The sequence below is a fragment of the Haemaphysalis longicornis genome, unplaced genomic scaffold, assembly GCF_048455015.1.
Source record: "Haemaphysalis longicornis isolate Haplotype H1 unplaced genomic scaffold, Haemaphysalis longicornis Haplotype H1 scaffold_2, whole genome shotgun sequence".
Classification (NCBI taxonomy): Eukaryota; Metazoa; Arthropoda; class Arachnida; order Ixodida; family Ixodidae; genus Haemaphysalis; species Haemaphysalis longicornis.
In genome coordinates this window covers 127,053,443-127,077,914 of record NW_027526295.1, presented here as the reverse complement: position 1 = coordinate 127,077,914, position 24,472 = coordinate 127,053,443, and the positions used below count along the sequence as shown (strand labels likewise).

The window sequence follows — 24,472 nt, the reverse complement described above, 5'->3', positions numbered from 1 at the left end:
ATTGATTGATTGATTGATTGATTGATTGATTGATTGATTGATTGATTGATTGATTGATTGATTGATTGATTGATTGATTGATTGATTGATTGATTGATTGATTGATTGATTGATTGATTGATCGATCGATCGATCGGGGAAGGACTCCGGATTAGCTTTCGCCACCTGGGGATCTTTAACGTGCACCGAAAGCTCGAACACACGGGCGTTTTCGCTTTTTGCCTACATCAGAAAACCGGCCGCCGCACCCGGGAATCGAACTCTAGTCGTTGGGCTCAGCAGCGCAACGCCATACGCACACACGTGCACGCCCGCGCGCGATTTTGCGAACGATGACCCACCGTGGTGGCTCAGTCGCTAAGGCGTTGGGCTGCTGAGCAGGAGGACGCGGGTTCGACTCCCGGCCGCGGCGCCCGCTTTTCTGGTGGAGGCAGAAAGCAAAAACGCACGTGTATACAAGATTTTGGCAAACGTTAAAGATGCTCAGGTGGTCAAAATTATTCTCGAGCCCTCGACTACGGTGCGCCTCACCGCCTGCCTTTCAGCGTGTTTAACCCTACTCAATCAATTGAATCAATCATTTTACAAGCGACGCTGCGGTGCTTTTTAGGTATCTGCAGCTGTTCGGTCCCGGACATATGCCTGCTCGTCTTGCATTTATTAACGCAATAGCGTTATTAGGATCCATTTTGGATTTCTTCGTAGCTGCTAGCCATCCGCTTTCAGCCGTGCTCACCACGCGTCCGCAAAAGTGGATCGTGTTTGTATGTGCTTGCGTGCGTTTGTGCGTGCGTGCGTGCGTGTGTGTGTGTGTGTTCGTGTGTGCGTGCGCGCGCGTGTGTGTGTGGGCGTGTGTGCGTGTGCGTTTGTGTGGTCGCGCCTGTATGTGTTGCTACACAGCATTTCGCGATGCACCGCATTCCGCAACATTTCATTCTTTTGTCTCTCGTTTTGTACTTTTATAGTGAAGAACCCAAGAAGGCCTAGTGCTGTTGGTTTGGACACAACTTAACTAAATAACTAAGTTATATGTAAATAAATAAATAAATAAATAAATAAATAAATAAATAAATAAATAAATTGGACACAAACCCACTTTGCACGCCATTATGATAGCAAACCAGGGGATTGTTATAATTTTTTCGGAAAATATTGCTATGCAGCAACTGTTTTATTGCACCAATAAATTCTTTTGTAGCCTATATTACTCTCCTCAGTTATTTTTTAATATTCACTTCATCCCAATTAAAATAGAAACTGGACTATTAGAACGCGTGCTTTTCAAATGTAAAATGATTACTAGCGGTTCGAAGGAAAGCCAAAAAATTGTGATCGGCAGAGCACCATGAAAAGCCGTTTTTGGGTTAGTTTGAATACTTCAACGTCTCAACCATTCTGCGTTCTTAAAATGTACAGCCCTACCCGACAGTTTTGCTCTTTCATTTCTTCATTGTGGCCTTGGGTGTAGGGGGGTGCTCACTGCAAGAATTTATAACCAAGCCTTTGAATAGTTTCGTTACATACTCTTTGAATGCCAAGAATTGCCCACTTCGGCAACCTTCTCTTCCACCTCTCTGCAACGGTTCCAGTGTTTCTTTTTGTCGAATGCGCATCTCTCATTTCTCTTAATGTTGCCTTGGTATGGCTCTTGAGATATTCCAACACAGATGGACCGAAGGGTAAACCAAGTTTTTGGTGCAACCGGAATGTTTCATTCACAGGGTCAGCGGCAAGGTCTTCGAAGCGGAGGCGATGGGTACGAGTGGGACCAATTTCCCACTTCAGCTCCTCGAAGGCGTCGAGATCAGAGCGTAGCTGACCACAAATGCTTTCTATGCTACCACAGTTTGGGTTTTGTGTGCACCAACGAAGACCTCGCCTCGAAGCGTAGATAGCACGGGGGTCTCGCACGAGGTGTAAGATGTGAATACGGTTCCTAATATTCGGCTGCCTTTTAATCCAAGTCATAACCTGCAATGAGAAATGAAATCAACTTTAAAATGGAGCGAACTTCTATTGTTGATTTGGAACAAGCGAAAGCGCCCAAATAAAGTTCAGCTACGCGGACACAATGGAAACAAAAACCTGCAGCAGTGAGGAGTAGCTCCAGTTCTCTAGCTTTTGTATTCGTTCAGACAAGGGAATTAGCACAATAATGAAAAGGGCGTATTGCAATATGTGCACTCTGAAGAAAGGCTGTGTTCTTGCCTTGTTAACCGAATTCCCGCAAGAAAAGTTTTCTTTTTCATTGTTTTGGTAGCCCTCCCCTAAACAGCGTTTATGCTCTTTTAAAACCATGCATCTCGAATTTCGCTGCTAAGGGCTCTTGCAATGTTGAGTTCGAAATTATATGTATAATAAAAAAGGCGCTAATGCGTTTAATGGCGACAACAACGTGTATAATGAAGTTCACAAAAAACCTCACGCGCTCTTCCCTTCCACCACACGCAGCGGACGTCGCGGAATGCTGTAGGGCACGACACACACGGGACCTTTCCACGAGATGCCGACAGAACTTCACAATATTCAATTTCTATGGTTAAGCAATCTTCATTATGAGCATCTGGCATTTCTACCAGGTGTTTAAAACCGACCACTGACACTGAATTATGACCGCAGAACGAAATTGATACACAAGAATAGATTTGCCGTCATTTAGCCAGCAATACAGAACGTCTTGCCTAGGAGTTGCTTACGGTAACGACAATATGGGATTTCAACCACGAACATCGTTAAAATCTTGGTATCAATTGAAAAATCTGTAGATGAACAATTCCTTAGCATATTTTGCAGAGCCATTATGAAAAAAATCTCAATCACTGTCGTTATAATTACCCGCATCAACAACGTAAGAAGGCATGTACAACCGTACTAAACAAAAATTAAGCACGGCAAAAAATAGCACACACTTAACTACTCGTTTAAATATAATAATCTTTAAGGGGCAAGCTAAATTCTGAAATGTTCGGTGTATGCGTCCGTCGGTCGGCCTGTCACTCGATCCAGCCGGCGGGCCAAAAGATAAAAGAACGCTTGATTGACCAAGTGGAATATATTGGCAGGATCTCTTAAACTTCTAAAACTCGTGGCACAATTTCTACATATCAAGGTCGTTCAGCAAGGAGCAAGTACTAGTATTATTGTAGCGAACAGCATTTACATAAGGTAACGCAACATCAGTCCTCTGATTAAATATATAGGCGGGATTGTTTTTGCTTCAGCAAATGAATACCTGCCTTAAGGCCTGTTTCGGAGAGAGGCGAGAGAAAACTGAACACCAAAAGAGATATCTCAAAGCACTCATTAGAAAATGTAGGTCGTATTAACTGCGCCGCAGGAAAGTGTGCAGTGCATGCAAGTGTCTGGCGATTACGCAACTCCTGGTCGAAGCGGCTACCCTTATCTGACAGGTTAACTTTGCCCCATTCGCCCCGGACGGTTACGTGCTGTCCACAATTATTGCGGTTGTGCCGCCCCTGATGTGAGTAGAAACGCAGACACGCTCAGGAGGAGCAGAATATGAGCAGTCGCGCCTCCTTCACTAAACTTTGCCTAGTTCCTTAAGGGGGCCATGAAGCAAAATACAACTTTGGCGTAGGAGAACCAACCCTCGGTACTTCACATGAGTTCCATTTCTGCCACAACAGACATATTTCAACCGAAACTGTACTGCCTAGGGTGTAGTGGTATATACCGACGCAAAGCCAACCTATAGCAAATATTTATAATGCGCAGTACACACGTTTAGCAAAACTATAGTGTCTAGAATGTACTGGATACAAAAGAGGGGAACATGCAGAAAACATTTAAATTTCGCATTACAGTGATGCAATATAGACAGGAGTGACGTATCGGGGGCCAGCACTGAAAGTATAAGTTTTTTTATCGCTGCCACAAACTCACGCGTACAGCGTTAAATTTTATTTCAGAACTTCATAATAATATTCGGCAGCATGTATAATGGTTGTACAGTCGCTAGATTCATTGCACGTTTCCTTTCTATACTCGCCTAGAGGGCTTGAGAAATTGTCGTTCCCGGCGTATGACTCATCATCAAAAAATTTGACGCATCATTCCCCCGCCATTGCAAAATGAGACACCGCACCTTCATGTGATGGACCGCAAAGTAAATTGCAAAATAAACGGCACCGCTTTGAGGCCACGGGAACGTTCGAGGCTGACACCAAGATTCCGTAGCTTTACCAGTGTCGCACCAAGCCGGACCTGCTTGAAGGGGAAAGAAGGAATATAGTGAGCTCCACTGCAGCGGGCGCATGAGTGCTGGTTTCCTTTCGCCGCCTTAGAGCGGGTATAAAAATATTGAAGCCGTTCCACTCAACAGGAAAGCCGTATGAAGTGCAGAGCAGTGATACGCCATAATGGGCTGTGGCGCCTTTAACCACTCACTCTTACCACCTATCACGCTCTTCGCCTTCCTGTCTCACTCCTCTGTTGATAAACTGAACGGAGCTTTGTCAAACGCAATACAAATTTCCACCTTCGCAGTGCTCGCCCGCCCCATGCGCGCGCCCTCAGCCTAGAAGCGCGCGTGTGGGAATTCTATTTTTGTGCTCACTTTCATCCCTCACGTTCCGGCGCCTTACTGCACAGTTTGGAAGGCGTCGTTATTGCAGACCACTTTTTTTTCTTAAAAAAAAACAACCACAAAGGCGTTCCTAACTAAGTGAACCCGGGGGCTGCCGTTTATGTACACCGTATCTGAAGTTTCCTTTCCGATAAACAACGGGGCAAGCGCCAGCGGTTGAGGAGTTTCTAACGGTGCTGACTATATGAACCGCTTGTTTTTCGAAGCCTGTCATGGGGTGTGGTACGGCGTAAGGCCGTGGGGCTCTAGGTGGGATTGTTATCTCGCTGCGCCGTTTGATTCCTGCAGTCGCTAGACATGGTGGATTCCAACTTCGCTAGACGTGCTTCGAACGCTGTAACCCGTTAGGTGAGGGCTAATATTTTTTGCTGATTCGTTTTTGTCAAGAAAACAAGTCCAATAACATCAGTTCAGTTTTGGATATAAAACCGGGATTGGTGGAAACTTTCACCAGACAAAAGTTACAATAATCTTGACGTGCGTTTCGCACAAGAGACAACACTTAAAATCCATGCGCACGTAGTGTCCGACAGAAGCAGTAAAATACGGTGGTCGCTTCTATAGCATTTAAAGCGGTACGGAGTCCCTACCTGCAAAATAAAGCAGAAGACACTGCAGCGTCTGCAAATCATGCCGCTGCCGGACCCAGTGAATGGAAGCGTCGGCGACTATGGTTTTTTATTCGTTTGCCTCCAGGTAAGTGTTGCTGCCGACCGACGCCATGTGCAATTTTGCCAGCTGATCAAGGACCAGAAGACGGGCGAGCACCACGCGGCAGCGGGCACGGCCACAGCAGAGATTTTGCGCACGTGCTGGTGTGGAAGGGTTCGTAACGCGGCTTGGAGGACGCTTCGGAAGCGTGGCTCGTGGAAGTGACATGTAACTGGCCACAGCGGTTTCCCGAACTGAAGCAAACCTGAAAAATGAGGCAGAAGATCCGGTTGCGTCTGCATATAATGCAGCTGCCGGACCCACTCAATTGTGAGCGTCGGCGAGCGGCTTGAAGGACGCGTTGGAAGCTTGGCTGGTGGAAGGGGTATGCAATTGGAGGTAGTGGTTTCACAAATTGGAGGCAATCTGCAAAACAAAGCAGAAGACACTGTAACATGCGCACATCATGCCGCTGCCGCACCCATTACATGGGAGCGTCGGCGAGCTGCTTCAAGGACGCGTTTCAAACGTGGCTGTGGAAGGGGCATGCGATTGCAGGTAGTGGTTTCCCAAACTGGAGCCAATCTGCCAAATGAAGCAGAAGACACTGCAGGGTATGCACATTATGCCGCTGCCGGACCCACTGAACGGCAGCGTCGGCGACGATGATTTTATGTCCATTTGCCTTCAGGTAGGTGCCGCTGCCGACCCACGTCGTGTGCAATTTGGCTAGCTCATCATGTACCAGCCGACGGACGAGCACCACGTGGCATGGGGCATGTCCCAGAGAGTCGGTGAGTTGGGGCAAGGGCTGTTGTGGAAGGTTTCGCCATGTTGCTTGAAGGACGCGTTGGAAGCATGGCTCGTCGAAGGGGCACGCGATTGGAGATAGTGGTTTCCCAAATTGAAGCCAAGCTGCAAAGTTAGGCAGATTACACTGTAGCGCCTGCACATTACGCCGCTGCCTGACCAGGTGAGTGCGTCGGAGTGCTTGCTCAGTGCACCCCAGCCAATTGGTATTCTGCGCGCAATTTGTCTCTTTGGTTGAATTATTCTGTGACCACTTGCCCAAGAAAGTTTTATCTTGGGCTCGTTCTCTCCTTTCGTTACATACGCGAATGTGAGCGCTTTCGGCATGTCTATTTAAAATTTATATTTGTTTGTTTGGTTTTATCCCCTAAGCCGTGCTTTCTAATTGTAGTTCCTCATGTATTCTGCATGTGTTCTGAAGGCTCCCCTAGCAGGACTACGTAGCCTGAATGCCTCTAGTGGCTCAAGTATTACTCGTTTATCCTTAACTTTTGTTCTTCCTGTAAAACTTTCCGAATAGACCCTGCAGACATTGAGCGGAAAGTTTTGGCAAGATGGTATTTTCCTGCCTTACTCCCTTACGGATGGGAAATTTGTCGCGTTGTTTGTGAAGGATTATCCTGCCCCTTCACCTCTTTTGTAGGTCGGGTAGCAGTCTTGCGTTGGTCTATTTTAGTCAGTGCCATTTTACCGCTTCCTGCGTGGCTGCGGTGTTTACTGAGTCACTGATTCAAATCTTTCTCATTGTCTATAAATGCCATGAAAATGGGGTTAGCGTGCTCTGAGGATGTTTCTAATAATTTACATACGACATGGATGTAATTCAATATTATCCTAATCTGAGGCTGCTTTCTGGGTTGTTGGGAATCTACGACGTCACTTGTGCGGCTAATTTAACATCCTAAAAATTTTGTCGACGCCCCTCCTTGGCTTTGGTCGTCGCCTTAGGTTCCACTCAAAATAAAATACAACAGGTCGGACTTCTTTCTTGACTATGCACCTGAATGCTAACAGCAGGATGCATATTTAGCCGCGCGGTGAGAAGCCCTAGACTAGCACCGGTGTTGAGGCTTCTTTGGGAACAATCCTCGTTAAAGATATCGGCACATCTCTTTTGACAACATAAACAGTGAGAAGACAGCTTGTGCTGCACTGGGTTTCTCTTGCCAATCAGGTTATATTTTGTACAGCTTAGTGCACTGAGCACACTTCAACGTACCATAAACACCGCGTGGCACGGTGTCACGGAAAGCGCTTGCCTTTTTCATTAGGACGGCAAAATTGTTTTCGCGCACAGTTCGGATAGTTACTTTCTGCGTTCGTTGCCCTTACTTGCTCAATTTTGTATCGTAGTCCGATACCGATACTGGAAATGTCACTGCCGTCGACAAAAGATAACCACGCAAGAGTGCTGTCGATGTCAATGTTTTCAGCTGCATGTCATCAAAATGGCATGCCGAAAACGTTTTTAAATAGTTACCTCCCGAGGTGGTGTCACTTTATTTGGTTGTTGCTTGATAAATTTAGGCATCTATTATCTTGCCATGTCTCGGCGACACCTGTACATTCAGTACTATATTAACTTGTTATCTGAGTATTTGGAGACCAAAAATACATGTAAAAACAAAACAAGTAAACTCACCTGACTGATGTGAAGTCGGGTGAACTTGAACACTTGTGCCTTCGCTCGTGTGCAGAGTGAAGCGACATGGCGGTGAGAGAAGCAGGCTTCCCCGGCACCGCAAACGTCAGCAAGGAATCGGTTAAGAAGCACGTATCTAGGCCTTTGCTCAAAAAACACCATGTAAAGTGGAATGTTCTGCATTTGGCACATTACGAGCTCGTCAAGTAAATCAAACGCATAACGTTCTCTACCGGGGCTTATGCGGTCGTTTACAGTGAATATCATGAGGGGTTCAAAGTGGAAGAAAGTCATTGGTCCAGACGACAGTAGTTCACCAACAAACGACGAACCTGATCTGTAGTAGGACACCACAAAAACGATGTTCACTTCGGCAGGTGGCAGTACAGGATATGCTTCGAGGGCAGCTTGAAAGAGACGTGGAATTTGTCCCCCCAGGGGATCGTTATTGAAGCGAGGACTTGATTTATTCACGCCGTTAGGTTGTCGCAGTCCAAGAGTTCTTATTTTTTCTTCTTCTGTTTGGCAATTTTGTCATAATTCCGTCGCATAGGATGGAAGAGAAAAAGATTGACATAGTTATTTCACACGCTCACCACGAAAAGTACCCTACTTTATTAGCACTCAGTGCAAGGCTGCTATTTAGTGTTTATATCTTTGTACCCACATTGTCTTACCCGCCATCTCGTTGCCCCTCATCGTTGCCTGTCTTGAGACTCCAGGAGTAGTGCCTATGTTGTAAGTACCAAGAGTACCTAATACGTAGCCCGCAAGTAATCCGGCCCCTATACGCAGCAGGGAGCTTGGTTTGGTTACAAAACTCCTAAAAATAGAAAACGTTCTGTAAGCAAAGCTGTTTGATGATAACAGGGCAATTTCACTGAAAAGATAATTGCGAGTTTTGATTAAGAATGGCCGAAGCGTAGCGTCTGCAAATCAAATAAATTACTGATATCGCCGAGAAAAGCTTATTGTGTCCGTTACCCTGGGCGGAATAAAATGCTTAGAGGATCCTGACTCATAAGGTTTGGTAGTTCGTATAGTGTGCAGTTACTATATTGTCATTAAGAGCGCCGAAATTATACCCGCCGTGATTTAACTAGCACATTTTGCTGTTTAGAAATATCTGCGCAGTTATTCCAAGTCTGCTTCGATGTTTCTTTTTCGACTTCAAATGTTCATACATGTGAGGCATGTACTCCATATAGTTGTAGTATGCATAAAAATGATGAGATACACAATTTCGGGCATGATGGTTATGCAGAGGGTTGAAACGGAAATGTAGACTTGGGTCGTAGAGCGATTTCTAATTTGCGCTTGTCCTCAAGTCGTCTATACTTCAAAAGGAGAAAATGTTACAAAATACTAGGTTAGCGTTGCTTCACACAAAACGTTAAACTAGCGAACACACGCTACCAAATAAATAGGTTCCTAAAGCAAACAATGGGTTGTTTTTAACTCCGAAACAAATAAAGCCCGTACTTGGCCAAATGAAGATGTGCTGATCAGCTACCACCGTTAGTTCAGGTAGCCTGGAGTGTTGATCAAATTCTGGATAAATTTCACAATTTCATCAACGTGTTCTTCGATCAATTTCTCAATTTATTAAGTTCATATCATGGAAATGAATTGTATGAAGTTTTATAGGAGCACATTAAAAGAATTTCCTGTTGCACGCATAACCCTTTAAAATATCAACATAAAACTCCCCCTCTTGTGTCATCTCGAATTGACAATCGCAGCAAAGCTGGCGTGACGTATTTTCGCACTGTCATGCACAAGGATTTTTTACTCCAAAAACCAGCCTAAAGTGTCACGCTCCCCTTCTCCCCATCGCTTCCGTCACTGGCGACACTACCACTAAAGCAGCCATTTATAATGCGCTTTGTTGGACCCATGTTTTGTATGTTGTCCTCGTGTCTTTTCGAATGATCTTTTTGCTAAAAAAACTGCAATCCATGCATGTATTTTATCAAGGCTTTCGATTATGCCCTATGGGAATTGAAAGCATTCTTAACAAATACAAAATAAACAAAGAGAACGTACACATGCAAACCTCGGCTGATTAGCTTTGATAGGCGTCCTGCCTTGGTGGACGTGTTTGCACGGAGCTGCTCGAAGTTTCAAACTGTCGTCGGGCAATCTGCCATGTAAGTGGTATTCTTTTCACACTCCACCTTCATAAAGTTCTAGAGCACTCTTATACCAAATTTAAACCTTGTAGCGCCAATATATTTACACATATAAACCTTTTTATTTTTTCAGCATGGCATAGCCGCTTCCAGTTAGTTGTCAAAGCATGTAAAACAAGTATAGGTAACTTCCGCAATAGGGTGGCCCCTTCAAGGTCATACTCGCGTTATCGCGGGCTGTTACAATAGTTTGGCAAGTTAAATCAGATGGCTAGGTGATTTCGGCATAGTTCGACAAAAGCCCAAATGTAAACAACCACAGTCATAGTCCCATTCGGCGAGCCGCACGTGCAAAATCACAGATTAAGCAAGTAATTCCCCCGTTGGGGCATGTAAACAGTTGAAACAGTTTTAAAAAGTATCCGCTGCCTCGGACAAGCGGTTAGAAACAATGAAAAGCGTAATATTAACAGCCGTCGTGGGTAGCCTAGGTAAACAAACCTCCCTAGCCTGCAAATCTAACCCACCCAGCCGCGGGATTAAAAGTGGTAAAAAAGGACCCTATTCGCTAGGTAGAATCAGAAGATTGTTCGAGGAGCTAGAGCACACCTTCCGCAACGTCGGACACTGGGCTAAGAGGGGAAAAAATTCAAGCATCTCCACGAAGTGAATAATGACGAGTGGGCGAAGTTACCGTAAATAACCCGTAGCATTGCCCACTCGCGCATGTAAATAGTGTTAACGCGTGTGTAGAGTAAATACGATTCCAATCCAATTCACTCCGATACAATTCAATCTATTCCAATCCAATACCATTCAATTTATTCCAATCCAATCCAATCCAATTCAATTCAATCCACTCCAATTCAAATCCAATCCAACTCAATTCAATGCAATGCAATCTAATGCTCCTCGCGCATGCGCAACACCATGTACATGGACGCCAAGCCCCGGACAAAGTTAGTCCTCAGGTGCTTCGCCCCTAAAAGTCTAAATTAGTTCAGCGCTACGTCGCAACCACCATGCCCTTACCGAGCTAAGAGCACGGAGGCGCCTAGCGGTGGCACAGTTGAAACCTCAACGGTAAAATGCGAATAACGCGACAAACCGTGGACGCAAAGTGCAACCACTTGCTGTGATAACCCGGGCAAGAACTACCTAGATATGTATTCGACTTCTATGCAGAAAATACAAATATTTAATTTTTGAAACCATGTCAAGGTCCCAAGGTTTTAAGACTTTAGAAAGCTCACGGTTGCCTATCTTTCGCGTAGCCCTGCCAAAAGGCCAACGTTTTTCCAATAGACAGTTTCTCGGCCTAGAATAGTGTCCAAATGCCGAGGAAGGACGCCCATACACCTTCAGTGGCCTTCTTTGTAATCTGAGCTTCAAATCAGCCATTTTTCGTATCTATGCACCCAAGAACAGAATTCGCGCACTTTTCCAACAGGCAAACGTCAGTAAATTTTTCATTAGTAAGCTAGCGCCTGAGCCTAATCTTTCGGAACTACCCATATAAAATACGCGAAACCGAAAAACAGTTGGTCAATACAACTGCAGACGTGCGCGGCAACGTAGTCTGTGTGAAACGCCTCTAGCTTTCTCTCTTCTTTTCGTATGCCTCTCTGGCGCACCAATGCAGGTATGAAGTGCTGTCTGGTCCGGAAGAAGCTATCTTCCCGTACACCTAAGTAGCTATACTAGAAAGGTTAAACCACGCTAGGAAGCTTTCTAGGGACACAACGGTACTTCCTGAGCAGAGAAGGATCTGGCCACACTGGTGTACTAGATGGCTGCCACCTGCCGCGCACGACCAACTTCAATGTCGGTTCCCCGTCCCCAGCAGCTGTAGAGCACCTCTCCACGGCAGTGGTCAGAAAAGCGATACAGCAGAGGGCACTAGAATCTCTGGGTCTTGACAGGCTGCCATTGGAACGTTCCGTGGCAACGTTCAACGCACTAACCCTGTCTAGCGAGGGAAGGTTGGCTGTGCTACTCGAGGAGCTCTCAGACATTACGTGGGACATTTCAAGGTTATGCGAAGTTACAAGGACAGGAGAAGGCTTCATGGAGCTCATTAGCGGGCATATTAGGTGCTACAGCGACCCCAAGAAAAGAAAAAAAACAACGGGTGATATTTATAATCACCAGAGAAATAGCAGAATACGTGGATGACTTTTTGAGCATTAGCCGGACAGTCGCGCTGGTTATAATCAAGCTAACAATGGATACTGGTTAAAGATAGTACAGGCCTACGCGCCCACCGCAAGCTATGATGATGAAGGCGTCCACAGCGTCTACAGGCATGTCGAATAAACAAGGAAGAAGGCCACAACGCAGTTCACGATTGAAAGTGGAGAGTTTCACACAAAGGTAGGTAAGAAGCAAATGGGAGGAAGGTTCGTGGGAAACTTTGGAATCCACAATCGCAACAGTCGAGGAGATACAGTGGAGAAATTTACAGGGAGAAATAACTCGAGGTTGATGAACGCAGTCTTTTATAAAAGAACAAAAATCAGAAATGGACCTGAAAAAGTCCCGATACTAAAACAAAAACAAAATACGCGCCAATCTACCCCGTGAATGGGGTTGGAAAGCGAAGCTGCGAACGAAACCCACAACGATTAGCCATGCGACGTCACTTGAATTCACATACGTGGCTCTACAACGAATGAAACCAAAAACAATAGAAATCACTTAAACACACTCTTATATACTCGAGAGAGATATTCTTTGCTAAGGTAAATAAATGCGTGGTCTATAAACGGTGGTTAGTGCAGTTGTTTTGGGGAAACACATGAGTGGAGTTATTTGTATAAATTAAAACTGAGCTCAAATCCGGTGTCAGACCAACTCACTTCACCTCTGACATTTCTGCCGCCACTGACAGAGGCGACGATGTCGGCGGAAGAGACGGATAAGTGAGATGTCGTGCGTTGGTGTGAGCTCCCTTCATTTTTTACAACTACAAGCGCATCCGCCAAGCGCGCACACGGCCGCTACACATTCGGTGGGTGAGGCGCACAGCGGCGCGAGAGGTCGCGTTACGCTATGACGTGGCATTCAGATAGAAGAACACAGGGTGTAAATAAAATTCCCCGCATTTCCCTGAGGGGAAGAATGTTAAAGTGCGAATGCACGAGTTGAATTTGCGCGGTTCGGTAATGTTCGCGAAAGAGAGATCACACACACACACACAACTACAAAGAAAGGAAGATGCATTTATTCACAGACACCTATTTGGGTTGTCGTTGTACTTCATTGCTAGAGCGGATCTCAGCTTTGAAATTTCGTGTCAGTACTCGTTTAAGCAGGTGCATTAGCCCTTCTCACGCCCGATTCTTGGCCAATCCCCCACGTGGGTATGTGCCATGTCAGCGGCCAGGCAGCGCGCGCCCATCTCCCCCCGTTGCCAAGGAAGGCGAGGAGATTCCTGGCCAATCCCCCACGTGGGTATGTGCCATGTCAGCGGCCAGGCTGCGCGCGCCCATCTCCACGTGCGCGGACATCGCCGGTGGACGCAGGTTCAGGGTCGCTTAAGAAGTGCATTGCACTTAAAATACGCAGATGTGCTCGGTGTGTTCGGTGCTCGGTCCCCCACGACTCCGCGTAGGCTCGTAGCTGAATAAGTAAGACAGCGGGCTTTCTCTCCACTGTTCGAAACTCGGTTCTGAGCGGTTCCAGCAACTTATTTTATTTGTTTGCTGGAGTTTTCTGTTGACACCTAACGGCGCGACAGAACCCTGAGTAGGTAAACGTAAAAGGTTCGCTTTAAAAACAAAATTGTCTTCATTTTAAGCGATCACCCGGCTGGAAAAGTTAACAGAGCAGACGCTACAAACTGGAAATGCTAGAAATATTTGGGCCAACCTTCGCAATTGAGGTGCGAGGACGAGGAAACAACGGAGCTGGTGGTCTTCCGTAGTTTTATCTTCGATTTTCTTAGGTGTGCCTCTTACTTAAGAGAAAAGCGCCTAAAAAGTGAAGCATTCTCCATGCCAGCTGAGTCAAATGAAAATCTAGAATAAACCCTCCTTAAGTCCAAAATATTAATTGCAAAATCCAAATGCAAAGGCAACGTCACCTAAGCGAAACTCCGAAGGATGTGCTGAGCTCCCCGAATGCGATCGTGGCGCCATCGGATAGTCGTCGGTTTGATAAAGCGAGAAACCCAGGATCTTTTCGGACGGCGGAAAGCGTCGTTTTTTCTTGAGGTGCGCTCTCCCCGCAACTGGTCGTGGGCGCCGTGCTTCCTAGGCACTTTCCCTGACACTTATTAGCGCAGTATTTTCTTCCACTCCACTTTGGTGCACCGAGGGCTTAGTGACGCCACGCACGGATGCACCTCATACTTAAACAGTTCTGCTGGTAAAGCAGATACCATTGGATGCATTTGCCTGACACCAAAGTCCTACAGTATTTACCCACCGGACCGTTGTGTAAAAGGACACTGAAGTGAATTTGTTGAGCCCCTGTTTTTGCTTCAACAGCGTAGACTGGCTCAATAATCACGCTTCTCAACATTTGTGCTGGCGATACGGCGTTATTTATTTTATAAATCTATATTCTGAAAGAAAAGAAAACTACCATGCGCGTTTTCCGGCGGCCGCACCAACTAACAGTAGTGACGTCAATACATGGTGTTACGGGAATGGCCGATGTGCAAGTTTAGAATTCAAACCAGTTTCGGTTTCGGTCCTGTGCTTTGAATTCGACGTTATGGCTAGATTAGCCTTCTCGACATGGCGGAAAGAAAAAGTTAGCAGAGGCACTGACCTCACATTTCTGAAGCCGCACCAGCCATTACATGACCCCACTGAGCCCAGCACTCTTCCCCATTCTCCTCTGCTGTTTCCGGTTCGCGGTACGGGCGGCTCGCGAAAGCGAACGCAGACGACGGGAGCAGTGTTTGGGGTCGTACAGCACTGCGGTCTTTGCGCGCTACGTCTCAGCAGCGATAAATTTCACTTCACGTCACAACGAAGAAACACAAAGTGAGCAAAGAAGGAACTGTGGCTCTCGCCAATGCTGAGCGAAGGGGATTTTCCCGGCAGGGCGCCGGCGGCGGCAGCGACTCGCTCCTCCAATCTCGACGCACGTAAGCGCCGCTGCGGCCGAGGTACGAGTTAAGGCCGCCTCTGACGGCGGGGCATTCAAACTGTCCTAATCTAAAAACGTTTGTCGTAGCGACTGCGCTGCTTTGCAAGCGTAGCGAGGCAGCCACATACCAAGCGCCTTAATAATTTGTCCGTTCTATTAGCCCAGGTTTGGCTGCCGCAGTTGCAAACAAGTAAGTAACATTGTTTATGGGCTCAAGAAAAATGACGTCACTTCCTCCACACTTTTCGCAATGCATTGGGATGCTAGGACCTCTCCTGAGTATTCTTTCCTCCATGCTTCTCGATAACTCAGTATTCGGCGTAGCGCGCTTCTGTCATGTTGACGGCCGTAAAATGCGCCCGATAAGTCTACAAGCACGGCTTGGAATCGTAACAATCACTAGCCGAGGCGTACCAAGTGAATGAACGTCCCCCACGTCACCGGAGATTCTCAAATACGAAGCGCTTTTATTCCGACCTTGCAGCTTGCCTGGCTTGTGCCTGCATCATAACAGGCGTAGTCGCATCAGGCCACGCTTGCACTTATTCGGGAGTGTGCCCGGAAGCAGTCGATGATAATGGCAACACCACGCCAACGAGAACTAGCCAGCGGGTCACCGTTAGTCTGCACGCGTTCATCGAACTCCATCGTGGAGCAATGACAGTTAGAAAAAAATGGTTAATTAAGTATAGAAAACATTGCCCAAAACAAAATAATCAGCTTCAAAAAGAAACGTGTACTATCGTTGAACTAGAACTTGCGACTTTCAAAACGATATACATAGTGCTCCACACAACTCAGCCATAATCCAGCACTGTGTAGAGTGGAAATATAAGACATGTTGTATATAAATTTCATATATTTATTTAGTTTTAGCATTTAAAGCAGCTTAGATGACTATTTCTTCTATAGCGCTCGTGCCGTAAGCGTCCCCAAATTTCCCACAATATCTCCTATCTCGCGTCTGCATTCCTCAGACGAGAAAGCGTTCGCACATATGTGTGGTGGTACTGCTGACCGCTGTGCGAATTCCCCCAGCGCAAAAAGTACTTACTGCGCCTTAGTTTTACGTCGTACAATAAACGTTTAGGTTGATTTTGATTCTTTAGTACCTATATAACCTTCACTGACTGCTCTGCCGCCTGTAATTGCCATTACATTCTAGCGTACCAGTCAGCAAAGCATCGCATGTGCGCTTGTGTGGACAGACCTCAACCAGAGTCCTTCCATGCTTTACTGGTCACGAAACTGCTCCGTAACTCAATAGGAGAGCTTCATATGCTGCGTTTGGCCGCCGCGCGGTGTCGCCACCATCTCACGGAGGTTAGGGAGCCTAACTGAGGTCACTCCTCGGGCGGCATGCCGCTGGCTCGAACGGCGGAAACGCGGCGAGTTGTGTTAGTTTTCTGCTGAAAAAAAAAAAAAACGTACCGTGCATCTTGCGCTGTTGTGATGCGACTTCAGTAGTGCAACGGTGATGACAAACACGTGTTGCGTCACAGGATGTCGTTCCCTGTACAACGATACAACAGAAAATGTTTCCTTGTTCTGTTCAGCGAGCGACGGGGAGCTGCGTGAGAAATACAGGCGCGGCATTCCAAGGACAGAAACGGGATATTTAAGCTTCGATTATATGTGTGTGACATTGTGTGGGAATGCACTGTGTGTGAGAATAAAAAAATCAACGTACCCTTTTTAGAGCATCCTGGACCTAGATTTGTACAAGGCTAACTTAAAGGCGGATTTTAGTCAGATCAGTCAGGTAGTAGCGGTGCTTCATTACCTGTTTGTAAACTTGTATTACCTGGCGCTCAGGCTCGCATGTAAAAAAAGCTTTCGGGCGTCATTGTGCTTTCACTTTTCATTTTTCTGTGAATTATCTCTTAGGATTCATTTTGTTTGTTTTGTAACCGCGCGTGGCCGCTTCCGGTTTTCTTATCTGGCGTTTCAACCGGAGCGCCCGTTTGCTCTTTTTGTCGTACGCGCCGTCCGGAAATATTCTTTGAAATGCAAAGGGTGTCACCTTGTCGCTAACTTCATGTTTTGTTTCTTCGACAACGTTCTCGATCCTATTTCCATTGATCTGAAATTAATAACGTTCCGAGAGTAATACATGCATAGCAAACGCTCCGCAACTCACTTTACGTTCATGTGTGCACGTCCCACTGCCGACTGCTTTTTGCACGTTTTTTTTTCATTCTAGTATTTTGTATAGCTGGTGGTCGCTTTAAACATCGTTCAGAAAAGCTTTGCGTCGTTCTTGGCTACGTGGCAACATTCTGTTTCCCCCGTGTGCTGCACATCGCAGCGCAAAAAAAAATTTATACCATCTTCCCGGGAGGGGCACCATGGGGTAGATGTAACACATCGGGGGTTCACACAAAACACAAGTTAGCCTGAATGGGAGTTTCTTGGCTGGAATACGTCTTTTAAACTCCTCACGACAGGCGGCCTGCTCCCACGTGTGGTAGTATGATGGTGGAAAACTGCCAGTTTACACCGGGTGCCACAAGCCGTCGTAAATAAGCGCATTTACCAGGGTTGTACCTCTTCACAAAACGCAGTATCTGGCTGTGATTACTGCGTTTGTCCTAATGGGAGTATTAAAAACTCCCACGCCACCTCCATTTCCTTCTCCTCCTCCTTCACCCCATCCTCCTCTACGCGTCCTTACAAAATGGCTGCCAGTTGGTGTCGTGTGTCGTGTGAGCTCCAGCGTCCCCGAAAATTTATTGCCAGTGCGAACTTGCGGCCGGACGAACGGATGTGAAGTGCTTCCCAACAACCGAAGCTCGTTGCGAACATTGTGGAACCAGCCTGGACTGACGTGCGACGGACTGCAACGTCGCCTCCGTGTCACCGACCTTCGAGCCGACGGAATACGCCAGCGAGCCGACGCGAGGCCTAAATGCAGTGATCGCTGAGAGTGGCTCGTTAAAAACAACGCGGTTGTGCCTCTGCGAGGTGGTTGAAGGTAAGATTTTCACGTTTTTTATTGTACGCAACATTTTGGGAGACTGATGCCCCTTCTAGCGTCAAATAAACTCAACGTGTTTCCCGCGCCACTGCACGGGCGATTCTCCGCCACTGGAGGTGAGCGTTGTGCGTGAAAGACGGCACCATGCCCGGAACGTCATTGGGGAGGCCGAACGGTGTGAAAGCAATGCGTATTTGCGCGGGTCTCGAGCAGAACACTCACTCATTCACACTCGCAAGCAGAATGAAAACTGTCCGAACTCTGGACGGCTGTTAGGTGTTTTTGTTAGGCTATGTCTGTGACTTACTGGCAAGCGAGGGTGAAGTTGGCCGATCAAACGTCGCAGGGCGGCCGCTTTTCTTGAGAAGTAGGTGTGGTGCCAGCCGCGCCTGCTACGAAGAGGGTGACTGCCGCGTGCCGCCGGCGATTAATTGCTTTCACTGGAAAGGGAGAAGGTCGGGGCCCCGTGGGAGCTTTCCGTACGCTAGGCGCGTGTAACTGTAACCAGCAAACGCCATTCGAGGGAGCATTCTGTAGAGTCGACAGACGACTGCTTATTTCTTTTTTTTTAGGGGAGCACGCGCAGGCGTCACACGGACCGAAATTTTTCCTTAACTTTCGGTGAGGGGAGAGAGGGGCAGTGCGGGGGGTAAAACCTGAAGCTCGTTCCCAGAACACTACACGCAAGGAAAAGAGGGAAAGGAAGCATTTTGAGAAGTTGGTCGTCACAAGGGTCGCGCACCTTTTTGAACAGCAGAACACTTCGTTTTGGCGAACTAGTGAGCGCAGGTGTCTCGGACAGAAGTGCAATTTTGCGTAGCTTTAAACAAACCTACAGACATTACGGAAAGGTGGACACAAGAGTGACAAGTTCAGCGTCTTTACAGTGCCGTTTCTTTTTTTTTTCAGATCAGATGCCCAATATGCTTATGTATTTGTTACCGCAGATTTAAAGCGTGTTGCTATCCCTCTAATGAATGTGCTGCTGTGGCTTCCAGAAGAACGTGCCAGGGGGTGCGGCAACGTAAGCGTTTGGGAGGCAGGTGCAAGCAAACAGCGCACCGACGACATGCTGACCTCATTGTTTGCAAATGGCTTAAATTTTTTTCGTTGAGGAATGTTGTAGTAGATACATTTCTTACCAAGATAACTTGTGTTCTCGATGTAGGTGTTTTGTTGAGTCAGTGTTTTTATTGTCTTATTAACGTGTTCACACGTATATCGTATTCATGTAATTTTTATGCAATAAATTGACTGTGCAGAAAACAAACTTTTCACGTTTCGCCATTCAACGTTTGAAGCGGAAAAAGACTAGAAATTACGTGATCCCCAACGAAAAATAAAAATGCGGCCTGTGCCCTTATTAAGAACTCCCAAATGCAGTAATAAATTTCACTGCAGCGCATATATGTGAAGCGCACAAAAACACACACAAAAAAAACCTCGAATGCAGGTCAACACTGCTCCCAATGCGCCCCCTGAAAACTCCCAGTTGGAGGAATCAATACACTCCCAATGGTACCCCTGGAAACTCCCATTGTAGTGGTAGTAAAATGAAACTACCATATGCTACTGAAAAAACTGTCGAAATAATGGGAGTAAGGCGAAACTCCCATTGGAAGGAGTTTTGAAAACTCCGAATTGGTACTGAGTTATGACACAAGCCATTTACTCCCATTCCGGCTTATTTGTGTTCTGTGTGTTGCCGTTGCGTTTCCATTATGTCAGCGATGTCTGCGTGTGGATTGCTGTTGTTGTGTATCCTATTTACGCAGCATGTTCACCCCCGATGCGTCGCATCTGCCCCATGGTTCCCCTCACGGGAAGATGGTGTAAATTTTTAACTGAGCGCAAGCTGCGCGCTAACGTACAGCTGGCACGGTGACGGGAGCGAGCGCCGCCGAGCGCAAGCTGCGCGCTGACCGCGCTGACGCACAGATGGCGGTGCGGCAAGAGCGGCGGAGCGCGCAGCTGCCGCGGCGAGGAGAATAGGGGAGGGATGCGGACTACGCCGCGACAACGACGTGGGAGAAGAGAGAGAGAGAGAGAGAAGGCTCTTTAATGTATACTGGTGAGGTCAGCCCTGCTAGGGAGAAGGCTTGCTACACCAGATGGTGGGTGACTACGTTGATGAGTGGTGAATATTAGACATTGGGGTTACAGCAGGAAGAAGACAAACAAGAAGCGTTGAAAAAAAAGGAAAGTAAAAACAGGAGAAATCTGCCAGCAGAGTCCGGACATAAAAATACAACTGAAAAAAGAATCGTTAATGTAAACACTGAAGCAAAACGAAAAGTAAACGGCGCAAAAAAAAAAGTAACACCAACCCAAGAAAAATAAATAGATGAACGCCAGTGACACCAACCCAAGCAAAGTAAAGAGATGAACGCCACAGTGCGAAATAGTAGATATCACAACACATTTGCTCTGTCTGCTATCTAGAGAAATTTGTCTAGTTCAGTGTCTCGTAGGAACTGGAGTAGAACTTTTGTACCTAAGGTACTGTCAGCAGTATTGGCCCAGGGCCCAAAGGCGACTTAAAGAGATGCGTTGCATTTAAAATAAATTTTTGTGCGCTGGACCACGCTCTTTTGTCTCCCTCCGTAATATTTTTTTTGTTGCGTGTGATAAAATCAGTTTTAATATTCTTTGTTCGCTTCCTTTTTTTGCAAGGATTGCAAAGCGTGGAAGCGGAAATACACATGGTGCAACATATATCTCTTCGTGTTTTCATCCTTCGCGTTTCTGCAGCGTTTTTAGATGTTCTCAGGTATGTACCCACTCATCGAAACGACAATACTATTGGGCTATTTCTTTTAGCGTTCTGCGGATTCCAGAGAAATCAATGGATTCATTAAGCGTAGTGTGAACGACGCGTACTTGGTTTCTTTCAGTTTTTGATTGTATTATCGATAGGCCTGCAGCGGTCCGTGACTACGAAGCTACCGTAAGTGTGGTATTTACAACTTTTGCCTTAGGATAAGAAGCAACAGAGATTTAAGAATCCGTAAAGACGCGGGCGCAGCGCTTGTGCCAGAGGACGCAGAAGCCATTGCAGTTCGCGGGCGAAGTCTACGGTAATTTACTAAGGAAAATAAAACCGCGATGGAGGCAGGTTATACACACAATTACTGGACTATTGAGCGCTGAATACTACTAAAAAAAGCACACCTAATCAGCGCGCAGACACCAAAAGCAGCGAGCGTTTGCACGCCAAGAGCTGGCCAATATGCGGCACGCGCGGCGGTTGTATGCCCTTCGTGTGGCGGTGGCGCCTGTAGTGGCGTCCGCGGCCCTTATATGGAAGGAGCGCCGAAGTTTCGCGACCAGTAAAGCATTGCAGGACTCTGCTTGTACTTAGAGCATGATACGTTCTACAAATTAACAAAACAAAGGCACATGCTTCGTGCCACAAACGTGCCGTGAATTAGTTTCAACTGAGCGAACCAATTGCGACGACCTGCAGGTGGCCCGCCGACTAACCGCTGGGCCTACCCAATCTATCGGAGGGTCGGCGAGCTGCGCAGTAGTGCGGTCAAGCAAAGCCATCTCATATAGACGTAAACGAAACGTCATAGAAATCAGCAAGGAGTATGCGGAGAGGGGGACAGCATTTATAATTGATTTTTCTGCCCGAAAAAGTTGCTTAAACGCATCGAGAGTGGTCGAAAAATGGCTGGAGACTCAATAATACAATATGCGCTAATAATGCCGCAATGTTTACAAATAGCCTCAATGCCTTTTAATAGCTGTCTCTGGGCAAAAGAGGCCACTCCCGAAGAATGCCAATGCTTCCACAGGAGCTTTCCTCAAATGACTAACTCGGTAATTCAATATATTGGGATCAATCAGAGCATGAAAGGATAGCGGCTGCTAATGACGGCGCAGGATCACGTACGACCAAGCCTGCCATGGCATCACGATATCCCAGCGATGATACTCGTCTCTGCTGGACGAGAGCTTTTACGAGCGCGCTAAGAAGAGTAGAACTGTCTATGTTTCTCATTTTCGCCTTCTGACATCATCCGTGCACATGTCTGAAAACACGGTGGATCCTACCGCGTGTCCTAAAGTAACTTCCCCAAATCTCGAGACACCGCGAAGCGATGGCGAGTTCTTTTATTTACTTTGCTGCCGAGCTTAGTTAATGCGATTATTCGCCGGCGATTCACATTGTTTAATTGCGCGGATTTTTTTTTATATTTCTGTTAGACATGCCGGCGCCGAACGTTACCGTCGCTTGAGTGAGTTCATGCCAACAACATTTTACATCATTATACATGAACAAAAAACACCTAACAATGTATACCCTTTGCGGGTGACTTTGTGCCAGCTCTCAAGAGGTTTACATTACGTCCATATATTATACCGAGCAAGAAACAAAATGCCTCCTACTAAGCATGTTATACCGTTCAACTTGTTCAAGTTCGAAAGCCCCTAAGCAAGTCAACACCCGCAAATTGTTCTTGCAAAAATGGTTTCCCGTGCCTATATTCCCCTCTGATGCTCATGAAAGTTTAATAGAATCGCGAGTTGCCACTCTTGTTTTTTTATGCGCGCTAGAAGAAAGTGCAAGACCATTTATGGTTGGTGCTCTTTGGGGTATTTAAACAATATTGTTATTAGATTGATTGTGACCTGCTACGATTTAGAGGAAAATAATAATAACGTTGTCCATACTCCAGGCGTAAATAACTTAGAGGCCGATTGCATTCGTTTGTAAAAAATTACTTGGAAACAAAACAAAGATTCATGTATACGTGATCGCGTTTCGTTTGTCCATGTATGTAGAAGTGAGCAAGCATAGGCGAGAACAGGCAGCGGAACGTTGCAGCCCTGAATTGAAATATTCACTCAGCTGCTTTAGCCACCATTAATATGGGCAGCTTCACAACAAACGCCGACGTAGAAGTTCAGGCTATAGCCAGAGCTATCACCTACTACAATAAAAGCTCTCCGAAAGATTCAAGCGCACAGATTATGGCAGTTATCATATTCACAGGCTCACAGGACAAATGTCAGCAAATTATACGGAACACAGTCACGAAGGATACAGCGATGGTAATACATGAGCACACCAAATATACATACGACACCATATGGACTCCAGGGCGTGTCTGAATATTTCGAAATAAAAATCCAGACTCGCTCACCCACGAGGTGAGACATAACGCCACGAGGAGTTATGTCCTACTTCACCGGTTAAGTCTTAAGTTAAGAACAATTACGCCAATTAAAAACAGGCAGTTCTTGTTGAGTGGCGAATGCCCTGCGAAGGCGTTTACCCTCTATGTGTGACTAAGTCTAACTTGGGCCCATCGTATACCCGTGCCGCACATTTTCCTACTAGGCATTACCATTTGTACAAGGAGGGTGTGAAATGGAAAACATGAAAGTATTCATACGCCGTCTTGCCGATCGCACAGATACCCCATTTCCATTTGCGCGATACAAGACCAGAGGAAAGACCAAATTTACCTTTCAACCTGAGGTATCCCAAGCATCTAAACATGTTCACATAATGGCTAAGCTTTGCACTTACCGCTTTATTATAGTAACACCACCTCTCAACTTCCGTACCATCGCCCATGCGCTCATTTTGAACGCTTTCAATACACTATCAAAGCATAAAGCACAGTTATTACTTGTCGCCTCCGGGCGGCCAAATCCCCGCCTCAAGCAGTCATTTGAACATGAAGCATTCTCTGTGCTGCTGTACGTGATCACAAGCTGGCTACGATGAAAATGGCATTTAGAGGGATCATTGCAGATGGGATATTTGTTCCTACCGACATGATTGCCTTGCATGTTTTCGTTCGGAAAGGTCATGTACAAAACACTTGGCAGTCACATATGCACCATGATTCTCGAACGGCGTATGATAGAAACGAGCATTTCTTAGTCGATACTTGCAAGCTGTGTTGAGGAATGGCATAAGGCAGATTGTTCCGCACTTGTTGCTCCCTTGGGGACTTCTTAGAAGCAAGCCCTACTTGTTTTCTGGAGTGAGCGTAACGAAAAATACGTCTGGTGTGAGCAAACTGGAAAATATTTTCAAGCGGCGTAAACTGTGGGCAGTTTCTATCCAACACTTGTCCGACACTCAAAGCACATGGCAGCGGGCATCGGCTGGGAGGCCTTCTGCCACTAATTTATATGTATTTAGGAAGCCCAGGAGGGCTTTCTGCCCTAAGAGCTGTTTTTTTTTAAACAGCCAAATCTGTCTTTCAAAGAATATTACACAAAAACATTGATTTTGCTTTGCTCTTATTGCTAGTCACCTTCGGTGTGGTAATGATCGCGCGTGGCCGTGTGCGCTCTAAAAATGAGTCGTCAATGTACACGAAAAAAATATCCTGCAGAGTTAACGTTGCGGCCGTTAAAAAGCACTATATTGTAGTAATTTGGGGCGACTTAAGTGTTACATATTAAGTGAATGTGTATTCAACGTACCTGCGTACGTCTTAACACTGTGCAAACCGGTATCATTTTAAGAAGGTATATTGGTTGTAGGCACCATTCTTCACCAGGCAAGCGTTGAACGGGCAGTATAA

General features: G+C 46.3%; 1 long non-coding RNA gene across 1 annotated transcript; it reads right to left on the bottom strand.

Annotated features, from left to right (window-relative positions):
* Positions 1 to 7,763: 7,763 nt before the first annotated feature.
* LOC144167372 (uncharacterized) lies at positions 7,764 to 23,601 on the bottom strand. Its single transcript, XR_013321969.1, has 3 exons — positions 23,461 to 23,601; positions 8,387 to 8,532; positions 7,764 to 8,227 (listed from the first exon to the last, which is right to left on the bottom strand). It is a non-coding gene; the product is annotated as an uncharacterized LOC144167372 (long non-coding RNA).
* Between the last annotated feature and the right edge of the window lie 871 nt (positions 23,602 to 24,472).